Here is a 17,879-nt window from a genome sequence, read left to right on the forward strand (position 1 = left end):
TGGTATATGAACAAAGTATTGGTGAGCTAGAAGGCCCGAACAGTGGGTTAAAAACAAGTGTTTTCGATATGAGAGTTCAGGAAGCACTTAGGCCTGGTGCAGTACTTGTAATGTTTCTTTCTCTCTCTTTTTAAAATTAAGGTGTAATTAACTCACGTACACGTGCTGCAGTAGTGGGAAAATCATCTAGTCAGTCCGTCCGTCTGTACTTCCCTCACCTTCGCTTTCCAGACTGTGTAGGCTCTTTCTCTTCCGAGTGTGGTCCAGGTCCTCGGTGACCTATCTGGATCTTCAAGTGAGCTCTTCCAGGCAATGTGGTTCAAGGAGCAAAGGGTACATGCCCACCTTTTTAAAGGAAGGTGTCCAGAAGCTGCAGTTTTGTTAGCTTGAATGCATTGTTATGGTCACCTCAGAGTAAGGGAGGTTGGGAATCCAAACATTACCATCTTTCTGTATCACCGGCTTCCATGCTGTCTTGTGAATGAATCCTGAAAGTTGAGCTGCTAGCTCACAGTATTGGCAGCTGGAGAGCACATCTGCTTTTTCTTGCTGTCACAGTTTTTATATTAGGTAATGTCATAAGTATAAACGAATTATGGCCGAGGCCATCTCTAGTTGGCCCAGTAGGATAGGTAGAGAAAGTAATTCTATCCTAATGCCCTAACATATTGACAGTGCCTTGAAAATGCAGACTGTACATCAAGCTAATGTCATGCTAAGTCAGATGATTGATACACATGCAGCACATTTTCATTGTTCTATCAGGAAACTAATGGTTGATGTAAAAGAAGAAAGGCTTTAACTCATCACTGCTTCCCAGCGAGCTTGGTAGGATGGTAGACGGTGATGTAGCGAGGTGAGCTTAGTGTGTTAGTATGCCTGGAGTGCCAGCTACGGGGGAGGAGTGGAGTAACTGGACCATCCACTGGACTCAGGAGTTGGAGACCCTCCTTCAGAGCAGATGACAGGTTAATGTAGCTTTCATTTGTTATTTTTTCTCCTCTGTTTTCCTTCCGTGTACATTTAACCTGCAGAAGCAGCATTCACAGCCCACCTGCTTCAGCATCCCAGGGTTGTGAGTTCTAACTGTTCTCTAAGCCTAAAGAGGAAAAACCAAGTAATAAATGTATGTCCTATTTGGTTTTCTTTTACTGAAAGATGCATGTTTTTTTTTTTTTTTTTATATAATTGTTTTTGTTGAGAGTCTCTAAATTTTCTTTTTACTCTCCAGTTTAAGTGGGTTCAGATTACATAAGAGTTTTTGCCAAAACTCTTTAGGAGGCTACTGAATTTTTCAGGTGCATTTCAGAGCTGACTGGTCGGGTATGCCTATAATTCCAGCACTCAGTTTACATGGTGGCAGGCCAGGAAGCATCCAGGACAAGGGGCAGGTATGACTTCAGTTGTCCACCGTAGTGGCCTTCTGCCACTAGCCAGGCCCCTCCTCTGTGCATGCATGCCTGTGTTCCATTGCTTCAGAATAGTTCCACAGGCGGGAAACAAGTGTCCAGAAGAGTAGCAGACTTTCCAGTTCCAACCAGACCAATGCAGTAGCAGTGTTTTGGCCTTTCTGGGAGGGAAGGGAATTTAAGTATTATAATGCTAGTGAGCATACTTTTGAATTATCACTAATTGAAGAAATTTTAATAATAGCTTGGTACCCATGACCTAAAACAAGGGTTTTGAGATACTTGTAGTACAGACTCATTCACTTGTCTGGGTTCAAATTTCTGTACATTTCTCTTTTAATACTTATTTAAAAAATATTTATTTGTGTTTTATGTACATTGGTGTTTTGCCTGTAGGTCTGTGTGAAGGTGTCAGAGCTCCTGGAACAGGAGTTACAGACAGTTGTGAGGTGCCGTGCAGGTGCTGGGAATTGAACCTGGGTCCTCTGGAAGAGCAGCCAGTGCTCTTATCTGCTAAGCCATCTCTCCAGCCCCCCATTTCTCTTTTATTTCTTAGAAAACAAATGACAAAACAGTGAGGGTTCCAAGTCCAGGACTAGGGGAGCACCCGTCCATCACTGGGCTTTGTGGTTTCCGTCGGGGTCCTTCTGAAGGTCTCATGGCCTAGGACAGGAACGGGTGCTGGCCGTGTACTTTACAGTGGGAACGGCGTGGTTAGGGAGAGATTCGCTAAGGGAATGTATGTGAGTTCTTCTTTTACCAGACGTACTTTTTAGGGGAAGCTGGAGAAAGAAGAGGCCGGTGGGTTGGCATCTTATGTTTTGCTTGTTGTTATCATCCCCATTATAAAATAATTAGACCAGCAAGCATTTGTCCTGAGGTTGCATTGTCCTTTGATAAATCTAACCCCTTTAGCCTCTTACACATCTCCACCCTATTTAAATTACCACTGCCCATTTTCCTCCGTGCTTCTTAGCTCCTTGGGCTTCACCTCCCTAAATGTTAGAGTCAGCCAGAGGCAGCAGGAGTCCCAAGTGTGTGGAGCAGGTGTAATTTAGGAGGAGTAAAGGGGCAGCAGTGGGTGATTGTGATCCATTTTCTTTACCTTAGCGGTTAGCTCTTGAGTGCTGAGTGCTGGGGTTGAAGATGCACCTGGCCTGCAATGTATTGATATTATGTGTGTCTGCTGCTTGTAGTCCTTCTCACTCTCATGTGCTAGTCCTTGAGAGCTTTGCTTGTCCACCACATTCCAAGTACTCCATAGATGCTCAGAAGACATTTGTCACATGAGTAAAGGTAGAAAAGAGTGCAATATGAAGGTTAACACCCGAACAGTTTACGTAGAAAATATATGTTCAAAAGTGTTTCCATTAGTTAAAAAATAATTTAGGAGTGGAGCCCAGTGTGGTGGTGCACACCTTTAATCCCAGCACTGGGAGGCAGAGGCAGGCTGATCTCAAGAGTTGAAGGCCAGTCTGGTCTAGAGAGTGAGTTCCAGGACATCCAGGGCTACACAGAGAAAATCTGTCTCAAAAAAACAAATAAATAAACAAACAGTAATAATTTAGGAGCTTAAAATAATAAAATTATTTTGGAGACGACTGTGTTCTGTAACGATAGCAAGACAAACAGATGTGTGCTCACTTAAGGATTGTATATATGTTTTTTCCTCTATTTTGGCACTGCTGAGTATTCATCCCAGGGCCTTGCACGTGCTGGGCAGGTGTTCTGCAGCTAGGCTATGTCCCCAGCAAAGATGGTTTATTCTGTTGGTGGGAAAGGGACTGAGTTTTGGCTTGATGACTCAGTTCCGATCCCCAGCACTCACATGAAAAGCTAGGTCCTGCAGTAATGCTGCTATAATGCTGTGATCACAGCATTAGAGAGGCAGATAGATGAGTTAGCTAGCTAGCTAGGCAGCGTGCTTCAGTGGGTGAGCTCCAGGTTCAGTGAGAGACCCTGGTTTCATGGAAGTAGAGTGCTGACTGTTGACTGCTGCCCCAAACCTGTGTGTCTGTGTGCTCGTTCACCTGTACATACACTTATGTACACACAACGCTGAAAAGTCAGCAGAAAGACACATCTGCCTCGAAGTGCCTTGTTTAGCACCTTTCAGCGTAATAGGGATGGGATAGTGAGGAAAAGCCCGGTCGATTGCAGTTGTCCCACAGTGTGCAAATGAATGGCTCTCTCATAGGGGAGCCTTTGAGGCTGCAACAGAGTGAGGTACGGCAGGGGAGTAACTCGCTTTCCTTCGTTCTTCAACTGGAGTTGGGCTGTGAATCTGAAATGTCTCCCAAGGACTCCTGCGTTGAAGGCTTTTCCTCAGTTGGGTCGTGCTCAGAGGTGGGGCTTTGAAACTGTGTCCTTGCTCCATCACTAAGCTGTATCCTTAGCCTTTTTTTTTTAAAAAACAGGATTTTGATAGTTGCTTAGGTTGGCCTTCAATTTAGGCTCCTTCTGCCTCAGCCTCCAAAATAGCTGGGTTTACAGATCCCACCAGACTTGTAGTATCTCGCTGTGATCACAATTTGCATTTCCCTGATGGCTAGTATGAGTGACCATCTCTTCTGTTTGTTTGTATATCTTTTTTGGAGAAACATCTCTTCAAAGCCTGGTTGTTTTGTTGATTATTGAACCCAATGCATGTGTATGGCCTGTTTCATCTAACTCCATCTGGGGTGGTACTTGTCTTTCTTGTTGTTAAAGCTACTTCAAGGCCTGTTAGTAGTTTGTCTTCATTGCTGACAGGAGACACTTGAAAGCAAGTTGACTATCGAGACGGAGCCTGGGTAGCATTTATTTATACATTTTATTTGGTTGAGACATGATCTTTTGTAGCCCAGCCTGACCTTGACTCACTGTGTAGAGGAGGACGACCTTGAACTTGTAGTTCTTCTTTACAGCTGCTGGGATTATAGGTGTTATTACTTCTGGTTTTGTATAGGGCTGGGGATCAAACCAAAGGCTTTGAGAATAGTAGGCAATACTTACCAGGCGGGGGAGATGCCATGATCATGCAGATGGTTTTCCTAGGGAGGCTTACCCATTGCACTCCAGATGTGCTGACCCCTGTGAGTTCCCCATATGTGGGAAAGTGGACTGCATAATTTGTGGTAGTGGGGGACTTGTTCTCACTCTCCCCTGAAAGGAAGGAAAATGTTTGGCAAGTACATCTCTAGCACCTCAGAACCTCTGTTTGAGGCAGTCTTTTTTTCTTTTTTCTTTTTCTTTTTTAAGACAGGGTTTCTCTGTGTAGTTTTGTGCCTTTCCTGGAATTCACTCTATAGCCCAGGCTGGCCTTGAACTCAGAGATACGCCTGCCTCTGCTGGGATTAAAGGCGCGCGCACACACACACACACACACACACACACACACACACACACACACACACCCTGTTTGAGGCAATCTTAAGTAGCCTAGGCAAGCCTTGAACTCCCAACTTCCTGGCTCCACCTTCTGAGTGGGATTAGAGGCACAGACCACCTTATTCAACTCTAAGACTGTCGAAAGAAAAGGTGTAGTCTGCTCACAGTTTTGGAGGTTCAAAGCATGGTTCTGGAGTTGGCTCAGCTCTGGTGAGGACCTCCTGGTGGATGGCTTTACTATAGTAGAAAGGCATCATTGCTGGAGACAGCAATGGGTTGGGCTTGCTCTTCCCTCAATTAACTCATTGCTAGAAAACTACCTTAATCCTTGCAAAGGCAAAGCAAAGCCACCAATGACCTAAGGATTCTTTTCTTTCTTTCTTTTTTTTTTGACATGATTTCTCTGTGTAACAGCCCTGGTTGTCCTGCAACTCGCCGTGTAGGCCAGGCTGGCCTCGAACTCACAGAGATCCTCCTGGCTCTGCCGCCCAGTGCTGGGATCACAGCGTGCACCCCCTAAGGACCTCTTACTAGGGTGACCTCTAGCAGCCCACACCACCCCCCAGCAGTGCCATCCTGGGGTCACACTTCCAACACTTGGGGCCCATATTCAAAGCTTGTCCAGTCTGGGTCCATTAATCATTGGTAGTGAAGTTAGAAAGGCAGACTTGACAGCCAGGCGGTGGTGGTGCACCCCTTTAATCCCAGCACTGGGGAGCCAGAGCCAGGCGGATCTGAGTTTGAAGCCAGCCTGTATACAGAGTGAGTTCCAGGACAGCCAGGGCTACACACAGAAACTGTCTCATAAAAAAATGAAAACAAAGACAAAGGACAGACTTGGAGGTCCCTGGAGATACCAAGAAATCAAGTCTGAGACTCTAAGAGAGACTTCTACAAAATGGAGAAACACCTATTTGGACACATTTTCTAGTTTCATAGGTAGGCACACTCAAAATAGGATAGTTTTGCCAGGAGTTAGTTAAATTATAGGTTAATATAATTTAGTATGAACATTATCATTGTCTTTCTCAGTACTTAGAACTTGGTCTTTCAGCTCTACATGACTGGGCTTTGTAACTGAGTAGTCAGTGGACTTCTTTCAGACTCAGGTTTATTACTTCTCATAGATTATTCATGTGTGAGCCATTGAGAAAGTCCCATGTTTACAGATTCCCTGTTCCCTTCTGAGAAAGCAAACTACTGTGCCACTTTTAGGCAATTGGGTATTACCTCCAGTTGGTACCAAGAGATCGTTTTCTAATTATCTCACCAGCAAAGAGGATGGCATCTTCCTAGCGTATACCGTTCCTTGCTCCTGCACTGCTAAATTGGATGTCAGGATAGAATTGGGAAAGAAGGACTTGGACTTTTGGCTTTGTCTACTATGACTTTCTTTTGTGAATACTACAGGATTTGTCTTTGGAAGGGGAGAGTTCTCCTGTTGGTAACCAATACTTAACGTGAGTCAGTTATCTGCCTGGGACTCAGGTAGAGGGGCAGGGGCTTTGTTGTGATGGTACAGTAGAGTGGTATTACAAAGTAATTTAATGAATGTGTTAGCCAAACACAGGGATACTGCAAGGCCTTAGACGTGGAGTCATTAGACGAAGAGTCCTTGGACTGAGCTAAATCATAGAGAAATAGATAATCGTAGAAAAATAGATGCACTCATTTACGTACATACACGTATATTTTAAATGAAAAATTTAAAGGGCCTCAAAATGTTAAAAAAGAACATAAAATTAAACAAGTGATTTTTTTTTTCTGCTTTTAAGGTACACAAAGGAAAGAATAATATCTAGATTTATTGCTTAGGTATTGTGACAATATGCTGCTAAGGAGACTAAGTTGTTAGTAAATGCCTCAGTTCTAATGAAACTGGCTCTAGGTATATGATTGTACTTATCATTTTAGTATTTGCCATAGTGATTTCATACTACCCTTAAAAACTAAGAAGTCTGCTGTGCAGTTGAGTGTTATACTTTTGATGTCGATAATGGAGTACATTTAATAGTTAGGAACACCACTCCTCTTAATCACTGGCACACTTACCGTCTCTCTCATCTGAGAAAATATTTCTAAGAATATATTGAGGTGCTAATTAAAGTCGTGATGGGTGTTCTTTGATTCATAGAAGTCAATTGCAAAACAGCAACCAAACCCTCACAAAATACGCAAGCTGAGCTTCCACGGTCTCAAGAGAATAGCAGTTCCTTTACTTCCAGGTGTGACTGGAGGCTTGATCGAAACAGCTTGGTACTCTTCTGTGTGCTCTGTTCTGTCAGTTAAACTTTTTTATTTAGACCATTAAATTGGTCCTAAATATATAGAATATTGATTTTTTTTTTACATTTCTTTTGTTATTCTAAAATGGATTACTCCAAGCCTGGCATGATGGTTCGAAGCTGTCATCTCAGTGCCTGGGACAAGGAGTCAGGGGATTGCTGTGAGTCTGAGGCCAGCCTGCTGTACATCGGAGTTATGGGCTTTTGTGGGCACAGTGAGACCCTGTCTGAAAGCCCCTAAAACAAAAAACCTCACTCAGATTCCTGGTATATAATTTAGAAAGTTTTGTTATGTACTTTTGGCAAATGATGGAACTTAATAAGTTTGTTTATTCAGGACTTACTAGCTGCTTCGGTCTTAAGTGTTGGTTTTTCCATTAAATCATTGTAAGTACCAAATAATTTGGGTTTGTACCCATTTTTGTTATAGTCATCTTTCCAGGCTGGGGGTATATAAAATAATTTTTTTTCAAAATGTTTTTGAAAAGGCTGGGAAGATAGCTCATTAGGTACAACACTTGCCTTGTAAACATGAGGGCCTGCGTTTGATCTCTAGGACCCATGTTGGTTGGTTGGTTGGTTGGTTGGTTGGTTGGTTTTAAAGGCAGCTCAGGGGGGCTGGAGAGATGGCTTGGAGGTTAAGAGCAGTGGCTGCTCTTCCAGAGGACCCAAGTTCAATTCCCAGCAACCACAGCAACCATCTCTAGTGAGATCTGATGCCCTCTTCTGGCATGCAGGCATACATGCAGACAGAATACTGCATATTATAATAAATAAATAAATCTTAAAAAAAAAAAAAGGCAGTTCAGTCTGTGACATGCTTAGAATCCTAGAGCTAGGGAGGCAGAGGCAGGTGGAACTTTGAGCTTGCTCACCAGTCAGCCTAACCTAGTCGATGAGTTCCAGAGCAGTAAGAGGCCTACCTGGGGAGGGGGAAGAGCTGGTGACTGTTTCCAAGGTTGGCTTTCACATGCATAAACGCACGAACGTTTTGGGGAGAGATTAGAGACGTGGGCTGGAGGAGCAGATTCATGGTAGTAGTCACCAGTAGGCTAGGGCTTTGTTGATCAGTTGGGTAGAAATCGGGAGTAGGCAAGTGAAGTTCGTTTAGCGGTAGCAGCTCCAAGTGTTGAGTCCTGGCTCTCAGTGTTCCAGCTTTCAGTGTTACTGCAGCCCGAGTGCTGGCAGCTCAGCTCCCTGCCCCTCGGTGACTCCCCAGCAGCCAAGTCCTGTAGCATTGTCACAACCCTCCCGCCACCTGCAGCCCTTTCGCTGCTCAGCTTGCAGTCCTGCTCCTTCGCCTTCCAGTCTCAGCTCTTGGTAGTCCTTGGCCTTCTCTAGTCTCAGTCCTGGCTGCTCTCCCCTCTAGCTGATGGGTGTGCTTAGAGCTAATAGCCCCCTGGTGTTCTCTGCTCTTCATGCAACCAGCTCAGCCTACTCCACCTGCAGTCAAAGATCATGAGTAGTCAATAAAACCAGTAAGGTCACAGAACTTAGACTTATGGGGGCTGTTATACAGCACAGAGAGGCAGTGCATACAAGACGTGTCTCCCGGACTGAAGCATCTGAGGGCAAGGCAGGTTCTATAGCAGCAGCCACGTATGCTGTCTTAGTTCTGTCTGCTAACCCTACACTTTCTGCATGGCCATGCTAGGCTGCACAGGAGTACTTGGTTTGCCTGTCCTGTCTGTTGTGAGTCAGGGAGGTACGGGTGTGTGTGTGTGTGTGTGTGTGTGTGTGTGTGTGTGTGTGTGTGTGTGTAAAAGTTTTTACAAGGGGTGGGGTGGGGGGCAAAGCTTCCTAGGGGCCTGGCAGCACGTTTGGAATGATTGTGGCTGAAACAGTCTCTGAGGCAGTAGCTAATAGAGAAGCTGTTGAAACAGAAGCAGTGGCTTCTGCTGTAGCTGTTACTGAACTTCCTGTGGCCACAGTAGACACCTTAGGATGTCTGGGCTGAGTCTCTCTGATTGGCTGTGAGAGCTTTAGAGCATCCGTGGCTGGCTGTAATAAGGACACTTCCATGGATCAACAAAGAAGTAATGATTTAGGGCTCAGTGAGTGGAGAGAGGTGCTTGCCACCAAGCCTGACAACCTGAGTTCAATCCCAGGATCCAGGCGCACGATGAAAAGAGAGAACTGACTGCTAGCGTACACATGCACACTGAGTATTTGATGGAGATTCTTGTGGCTTCTGGAGAAGTGGCAGAGTTGAAGTTTAGTTGCTGCTGCCCTTATGAGAACCTTAGCAATGGCAGTACCACTGTGTTTAGCTCTTTGTCAACTTGAATCAGTTGGGAAGAGTGAGCCTCTGTTGAGAAAGGGCCTCCATCAGATTGGCCTGTGGGTGAGCGGGGGGGGGGGGGTGGGGGTGGGTGGGGGTGGGTGGGGGGTGGGGGGACATTTTCTTTCTTTGAAATGTTTACAATTCTACGTGTGGGGGTGGTTTGCCTGCATGCGCTCTTGTGTCTTGAGGGCATCAGAACCCCTGGAAGAAGTTACAGACAGTTGTGAGCTGCCATGTGCCTGCTGGGAGTTGAAATTGGGTTTTTGGAAGAGCAGCTAGTGGTTTTAACCTCTGGCTCATCTCTCCAGCCCATATAGTTGAGTTATGTGAACTGTGTCAAAAACGATTGCATAAATCTTTAGACTTCATGTAACAGAGTGAAGTTAGGAAACCATATAAGAAAGTACTTCGCTTCCCGGGGGTGTGGGTGTGGGTGTGTAAAGCAGTAGCATCCGTCAGAGCAGCCTTTGCCTGATGCTGCTGCTTCATCCCATCTCCACTCTTGCCAAATAGATTTGAAGTGGAGCTTGCTTTAGAGTTGCAGCGCCTGAAGGTTTTGACAGGTTTCTGATGACGTTTCTGCAAAGCATCTTTTTGAAAATTATATCTCACATGTAGCATCTAATGAATATATTTTAAGTGTACAAATTATATATAAGGAAATAGTGAAATAGTATATGATCTTCCAACACTATGTTTAAAAACTGCCCTTATTCGTGTCTTTGCAAAAAGGAAGCCCTTGTCCGATACTGCTTTTTAAGTAGGAAGCTTTTCACTGTGTAAAGGAGAAAGGCGTTTCATCTGCAGAAGGGCCAGTGCCTCCTCTGTCCTGTTACCTACTCCAAGATGGTTACATGTGATCTCCACCCATTTTGTTTGGCTACAGCCTTTGCTCTCATGATCTGAGGACTGATTATTCCAAATTGCTGTGTGTGCTTTGGCACAGCAGGAAGGTACCCTAATAACAACTGCCATTGTCTTCTGTAAGCTTATAGTTGCTACTACAAATAAAAGGCACAACAGGAGAGCATGGCAGGTCAGAGGTCTGCTCCCAGTGTTTAATGAAATCTGCTCTACACTTCTGTGCCTCTGTGTTCCCTGAAGGACTGGCCTACTGCATTTTCTGTACAGTGTTCCTTGTCAACTGAAATGTGTTTGAACATGTGTATAATACATCTATCTAGCCATGCTGACTTTTTTCTTTTTCTTTTTTTCTTTGTAAGATAAGGTCTTACTGTGTTGCCCAGGCTGGCTTCAATCTCCCTTTGAATTCTTTTCACAGTGGTAAGCAAAGCAAAATATATGGAAAGTTAAGTGGCCTTGCTTGTATGAGTTTAATTGTATGTTTAATAGCTAAGCACTTAAATGATTTTGTGTGACTCTTGTCTCAAATATTTATTTACTTTTATCTAGTTTTACCCCTTTGGGGTAGTGCTTATTCGTTTGTTCTTTCCTTCCTTCCTTTTTTAAAAAAAATTTTTTTCTTTTTTCTTTCTTTTTTTTTTTTTTTTTTGGAGACAGTTTTGTGGTGTAGCTCTCTTCTCTGTTGCTGTGAAGAGACACCATGACCAAGGCAACTTAGAAAAGAAAGCATTGAATTGGAGGCTTGCTTACAGTTTTAGAGGGTGAGTCCATGACCATTGTGGCAGGGAGCATGGCAGCAGACAGACAGGCATGGTGCTGGAGCAGGAGCAGAGAGCTTACCTATCCTCAGGCAGTGGGCAGAGAGACACTGAGTCTGTCCTGGACTTTTGAAACCTCGATGCCCATCCCAGTAATACACCTCCTCCAAATGGCCACACCTCCTAATCTAGTGGCTCTCAAGCTTCCTAATGCTGTGACCCTTTAATACAGTTCCTCGTGTCCTGGTGACCCCCCAACCATAAAATTATTTTCGTTGCTACTTCATAATTGTAAGTTTGCTACTATTATGAATCATAATGTAAATATTTTTAGAAACAGGATTGTTAAAGGGTTTGTGACCAACGGGTTGAGAACCACTGTCCTAATCCTTCACAAAAGAGTTCCAGCAATTAGAGACTGAGTGAGCATTCAAATATATGAGTCAATCTCATTCAATTCCACACTGTCCTTAGCCTGGAACTGGCTATGTAGACCATACATGGCCTTGTACTCATGACAGTAATCCTGCCTCAGCTTTCTGTGCTACGATTAGGCATGTGCCAACACACTAGATTAGTAACTTCCCATGTTAATATCCATCCCTACTGTATAGTCATCAGTGTGTGTCTGTGTGTGTGTGTGTGTGTGTGTGTGTGTGTGTTGTTGTTGTTGTTGTTACTGTTACATTTAGTCTTCTTTTCTTTGAGACTGGCTTGTCTTTGAGCCTAGGCAGCCTTGAATCAGGATTTTTCTGCCTCAGCCTCCTGAGTGCTGGGGTTATAGGTATGTGCTACCATGCCTAGCTGTTAGTTCTGGGGGCTGGGGAGATAGATAGTTTAACAAAGAATACTGACTGTTCTCTTGGGAGCCTGGGATTGGTTCCCAGTACTCTGAGCCCACCCCCCAGTAACTCCAGCACACAGGTTTTGACACATTCTTCCGGTCTGCGGGCACCATCTATGCATGTAGAGCAGACATGCTTGCAGACAAAACACCCACACATGTAAAAAATGTTTAAAAATGAGAAAAAGTAATTGCTGTGTGCTGACTTTAAATGATGGAGAAATTCTTTGGGGACATGAAATAATTGTGCCCTATTTTATGGTTCTGTTTTCTCTGAGACAGGGTCTCACTTTGTAAACCTGGCTGGCCTTAAACCTGTGGTGATCTTCTTGCCTTTGCTAAGCTAGGATTGCTGGCATGTGGTCCAGCACCTTCCCTTTATTGTATCTAGTGAGTGATGTGGAAGGAGAATGTCAGTATCCACAGGGTAGAACTCAGGAAAGCTTCCATATTGCTTCAGAATGTTACCTCAGTGACATGCTTACTGCTCTCTCTCTCTCTCTCTCTCTCTCTCTCTCTCTCTCTCTCTCTCTCTTCATTTTTCTTTATTAAGAAATTTTCTACTCACTCCACATACTATCCACAGACCCCCCCTCCTCCCTCCTCCCACCCCAGCCCTCTTTCCCAACCACCCCACATTCCCACATCCCCCAAATCAAGGTCTCCCATGGGGAGTCAGCAGAGCCCAGCACACTGAGCCTAGGCAGGTCCAAGCCCCTTGCCACTGCACCAAGGCTGTGCAAAGTGTCACACCAGAGGCACTGGGTTCTGCTTACTGGTCTCTTTAGGAGAGAGACCTCATGGCACCTTTATGTGACTATAAGCATTTAGTCCCATTTTATTGATTGGCAAGTGGAGGATCAGAGAAAACAGACATTGCTTAGAGTTGTGGGCACAGAATGCCAGTTTCTATGTATATATGTAATACACACACACACACACACACACACACACATCGTCATCATAATCTTCATCCTCATCATCACACTGTGATTCTGTTCTGAGGATGCAAGCCAGGGCTTAGCACTTGACAGGTTAGTGCTCTGCTACAAAGTGGCTAAGTTCTAGTCTGTCTACTCTTTCCTTAAACTTTTACTTAAGTGACTGATTTCTAGGGTCAGTTTGTCCTTTGGGAAATCCATTGGATGACACAATGTTGAATATAGGAAGTAAACCAGCATTTGATGACATGGGAAGAAAGATCAGCTCCTTTGATGTCTCAGAGAATGCACTGTAATAACTCCGGCCTTAAGAATGCAGCCCTGGGTGGTGGTGGCACACGCCTGTAATCCCAGCACTCGGGAGGCAGGCAGGCAGGCAGATCAAGGCCAGCCTGGTCTATAGAGTGAGATCCAGGACAGCTAGAGCTACACAGAGAAAACGCTGTCTCAAACACCAAAGTAAAAGAGAGAGAGAGAGGGAAGAGAGACAGGGGGAGGGAGGAGAGAGAGAATGCAGTACTGTGGTAGTTAGAGGACTTTAACAGTTCGCATTTCAAATTATTGTTTTACAATCTGGTCGTTATCTTCATTTTATATGTGTGAATTAAAGTATAAGTTAAAACTTTTTTTCAGCTTGAAGTGTGTTGTTCTTTACACTGTATCATAAGCATTAAGCATTACTACATTTGAGGATCAGATTTTCAGAAGAAAATGGTGGTTTACTAGGAAACAGGATCCGTACTTAGGGGTTGAAGTGCTTCAACCAATCAGGACCACACACATTCTTGCTTAGTTTGCAGATATTTAAATGACGAGATTGTAGTAGATGGTCATCAGGACCTCTTGAAGGGCTCCACGCTGATTATGGCTTTTTAAATTTTACTTCACTTTTCCTGTGTGTATGTGTGTGGAAGTGTGCTGGCACACATGAGGAGGTCAGAGAACAACTTTTAGAGTCAGTTCTCTTCATCCAGGGGTTTTATAAATTGAATTCAGGTTATCATGCCTGCTTGTTTACTGAATCATCCTGCTGGCCTGTGGAACATATTTAAAAGCTTGGAGGGACGGTGGGGCCGTACCTGTATTTGGATGGTGAAAAAGTTACAAAACAGTACTTACTTTCACTAAGTTTTAATGAATCAGTATTTTCTTCCAACTCTAACAGTGTTAGCAATACCTTTGACATTATCACCAATAGAATAACTACTGTCTTTAAAAAAAATATATAAGAGAAAATAATCGAATTTCTCCCTTCCCTTTCCTCCCTCCACACCCTGCCATACACCCTTCCTTGCTCTCTTTCAAATCCACGGCCTACTTTATTCACTAATTATTACTGCATGCATCTATGTGTATGTATATATATATTCCTAAATATACCAGACAGTCTGTATAATGTTACTTGTATGTATGTTTTCAGGGCTGACCATTTGGTGTTGGATAACCAATATGTGTGCTCTTCACTGGGGAAGACCACCTCTCTCACTCCCAGGTTTTCCTTCATTGCTTCTAGTTCTTTGTGGGCTTTCCCCTCTCCTTTGACATGTGTGCTGATGTCATCCTTCAGCTCTTGGTGGGCAGTCATGTTGGTGAGACTTATGGGTGTAGCTTCTGACATTACTGGAGACACACTCTCACAGCAGACCCTCTGATCTTCTTGACAGTCTGTCCACCCCCTCTTCCTCAGTGTTTGCTGAGCCTTAGGTGTGAGTCTTTTGTAGATGTATCATGACATGAGGTCTGTGCTCTACAAGTCTGTGTTTTGATTGGTTGTAGTTTTCTGTAGTGGTCACCTGTCTGTTGTAAGGAGAAATTTCCTTGATGAGGGATGAAGACTACACTTGCTGAGTATAAAGGCAAATGTTTTTGTATTTATATAAATGATTGTTGTTAGGGATTGTGTTCAGTCAAGTAGTGGTTATAGGTTCTCCTCCAAAACCAGTGACTTCACTAGCATGGAGCAGCTAACTAGCTTTCCAATACCAGGTGTGCTTTCCCTTTTGTTGAGCAGGATAAGTAATCTTATCATATCCTGCTTGCTGCACAAATCTTGTAAATATTTATGTTGGTCACTAAGTAGAAATTAAGATAATAAAAACCTTGTTATTAGAGCATGTTACTTAATTTATTAAAAAGGAAAAACTAGAAGCAGAGGCAGGAGGAACTCTCTGAGTTCTAGACCAGTCAGGGTTATACAGTGGAGATTCTGCCTTGGGGTTGGGGGTGAAAAACTGGGCTGGGTGTGTGGTTCAGTACTAGAGTGTTTGCCTAGCATGCCTGAGTTCCTCGACTGAATTTTATAATTGATTTTATTTTGTGAACACACACACACTTTTATTTAAAATATGCTGAGAAGAGCTCATGTCTCTGCAAGAGGAGTTTATTGTACTCCCCTGGGTTAAAGAGTAAAGATTAAATATCTCAGCTTGTTCTGGTTTAGGGGTAGCACTCTGTGAGTGCATTAGGGGGTCCTACTAGTAGATTGAATCTAGGGTTTCCAGACTGATAATCTGTGCTGATGTCACATGCCTCTAATACTGAGTTTGGGTGAAAGTAAAGATAAATTTGTGATTGTGATCATCTGCTTTTCTTTTGTTTCTTTTTATTCATGTTTTTCTCATCTCTGTTTTGGATACACTTTTTGGAAGAATTAAGTTTGTAAGTAGTTGTTCCATTTGATGGGTTTAGGAAAAGACCTCTTGAGGTTATCTACTGTTGATTTTCCAGGCAGGAGGACTAGCTTGCCAAGAACAAAAGTTACCAAATAACACATGTACTATTCAAAATATTTCTGAGACAGGTCAATTGGGAAGCTGTTTTACCTTAGAAATATGAGGGCATTTGCTCCTCAATGAGAGAGGGGACTACAGAGTGACAGTAATTCATGGATTAACTGGTTTAAGGAAGGAAATAGTAATAAAATCTTAATATTAATAAGAATTTATGGAAAACCAAGGAGCTTGATTTGGAACACAAAAACTATTGGAATGGTCAGGTGGTGAGGGGGTAAGCCGTTATTCCAAGTGTAACAAATTTATCTTTAGACTGGATAGGGTGGGATTTGCATTCCCCAAGTTACAAAGAGTTTCCAGATCCTTATCAGTCAAGTATTAGGAGTGACTGTTTTTAATAGTGATAATGAGGCAACTATTCCCAGGAGGAGACTTAGTCATGGGCAGGTTTGTCAGAGCCCTGAAATAGCCTGGGAAAACTCAGGATGGAAAAAAGCAAACTGTTTCAAAACAGAACAAAAACTTGAAGCTGTTTTTTAGGGACTGTGAGGTGGGAATTGATAAGGGTGGCGCCCATCTCTTATCCAGGGAAGCCAAACTTCCCTAAAGTGCTAAGCTTTTTAGAAGCCAGAAAAGATCAGTACTATGTACCTAGCGTATTGCAGGGTTAACATGAGGTTGTGAATAAGAGTAAATTGATAACAGCTATTAATCTGCAGTTACATTCTTTATATAAATTGGCAAAAAAATTTACATTAGTGAAAATCATCTGGTAGCAACTTTGTTTAAAAGAAAATATTTTTTTATTTATGTGTATCTATTTGAGTGTATGCCACATGTGTACAGATACCCAAGGAGGCTGGAAGGGAAGTATGGTCCCCAGGAGGTAGAGTTCCAGCCTGTTGCGAACCACCTGATGTGATACCAGGAGCAGAACTGGGTTCTTGAGAAGAGCAGCAAGCTCTCGGAGCCACGGAGCTGTTTCTCCAGGCCCAGGCTGGTAGCAGCCTTTTGAAAGAAAATCTTAAGTAGCATTTTGTTGCTTGAATTTTAAGTGTTTTTATTAAAAAGAAAAAAGAAAAAAAAAAGGTACCAGATATTGGGGTGAAAGATCAAAGAAGCAGAACAAGCCACAGCCACCTCACCAACTCCTCAGCCTGAAAAACCCTTTCGTTCCTGTCTCCTCATGCCTTATATTCCTTTCTCCACCCAGCCATCATTTCCTAGGATTAAAGGTGTGTGTACTTTCCAACAAAGGCATGAGATCTCAAGTTCTGGGATTAAAGGCGTATGACTCTCAAGTATTGGGATTAAAGGTATGTGCCACCACCGACTGGCTCTGTTTTTAATCTAGTGGCTTGTTCTGTTCTCTGATCTTCAGACAAATTTTATTAGGGTATCACTACATTTCCCCTATTTTGTGTAAAACAATAAAAGAAGGTTATAACATAAGAAAAAATACATACAATAAGTATTTATAATATATACAGTCAAGAATTACATTAATAATGTCCAGTCCATAAACATTTGACAAATTCAGAGAAAATACTCCATTATCTGTCCTATTTTGGTGAGTCCAAAGTGTTGTACCTAATTCACTTTCTATCCTAACTTGTATTACCAACACAAAACTATCTTTTGATGTCTTTCAGACTTATACACTTTACACCTCTTTGGTGAGTTTCTTTTCTGAATTTGTTAACAAGAAAAACTGTAACTATCTAGTCTTCAACTCCCTCAGAAACTCGAGAAGGAAATAATATTTACTGAGTAAGCAGGAAATGCAAATAAATGACTTTCAAAAAAATGTAAGAAATGACAGAAACAGCTGGCTGCCTGGACAGTCACCCAAGGTTCCTCTGTAACATTGGGACATCCATCTTCGGCCTACAGGCTTAACATATCTGACAGACTCATGTGTGAAACAGGATTTTCTGAAGAGCTGTCCTATTTGTCTTGGCAAGGTTCGGCAGTCCTTTCTCTTGTGCCCTGCTTGTCCATTTTGGGACAGGCAAGGGCGCTTTCTTGCCCAATGACTAACTTTTGCCACACAGAAACTTCATATGGAGTTTCTTCGATGCCCATCATCTTCTCTGAAGTAGATTGGTGTTGCCAGGAGCAGACATGTTTCATTGTCTTAAAAAAAAAAAATCTGTTATTAAAATATCTTAAATGCCATGTTCTGTAGACCTCTGAAGTTTGAAGACTACCTATCTAAAATATATCTGTTTGACCTTGAAAATATACCTAATTTGTCTACAAGTTCATAATAGGTGATTAACTGTATGTTAATTAGTTGGTAATAATAATTTTCAAGGACTAGCAATTTGTATTACATTGTTAAATGAGCTCTATAGCTGTATACTCTTGAACAAGAGTAGAATATATATATA

At 42.9% G+C, this 17,879-nt stretch overlaps 1 protein-coding gene and 1 non-coding gene across 5 annotated transcripts in view; both read left to right on the forward strand.

Moving 5' to 3' along the window:
• The window catches only part of Fbxo34 (F-box protein 34), a 73,466-nt gene that overhangs the window by 13,321 nt on the left and 42,266 nt on the right, over positions 1-17,879 (forward strand). Inside the window, exon 1 of one of the 4 annotated variants that reach the window (XM_036199501.1) lies at positions 10,610-10,631. The exons of the other annotated variants lie outside the window; for them this stretch is intronic. The gene's annotated coding sequence lies outside the window, so the exon portion shown is untranslated. Of the gene's footprint in view, positions 1-10,609; positions 10,632-17,879 lie in introns of those variants that run through there. 4 annotated transcript variants of the gene reach the window in all.
• LOC118591687 lies at positions 4,396-4,556 on the forward strand. Its single transcript, XR_004945983.1, has one exon. It is a non-coding gene; the product is annotated as a U1 spliceosomal RNA (small nuclear RNA).

The sequence above is a fragment of the Onychomys torridus genome, chromosome 9 (assembly GCF_903995425.1).
Source record: "Onychomys torridus chromosome 9, mOncTor1.1, whole genome shotgun sequence".
Lineage (NCBI taxonomy): Eukaryota > Metazoa > Chordata > Mammalia > Rodentia > Cricetidae > Onychomys > Onychomys torridus.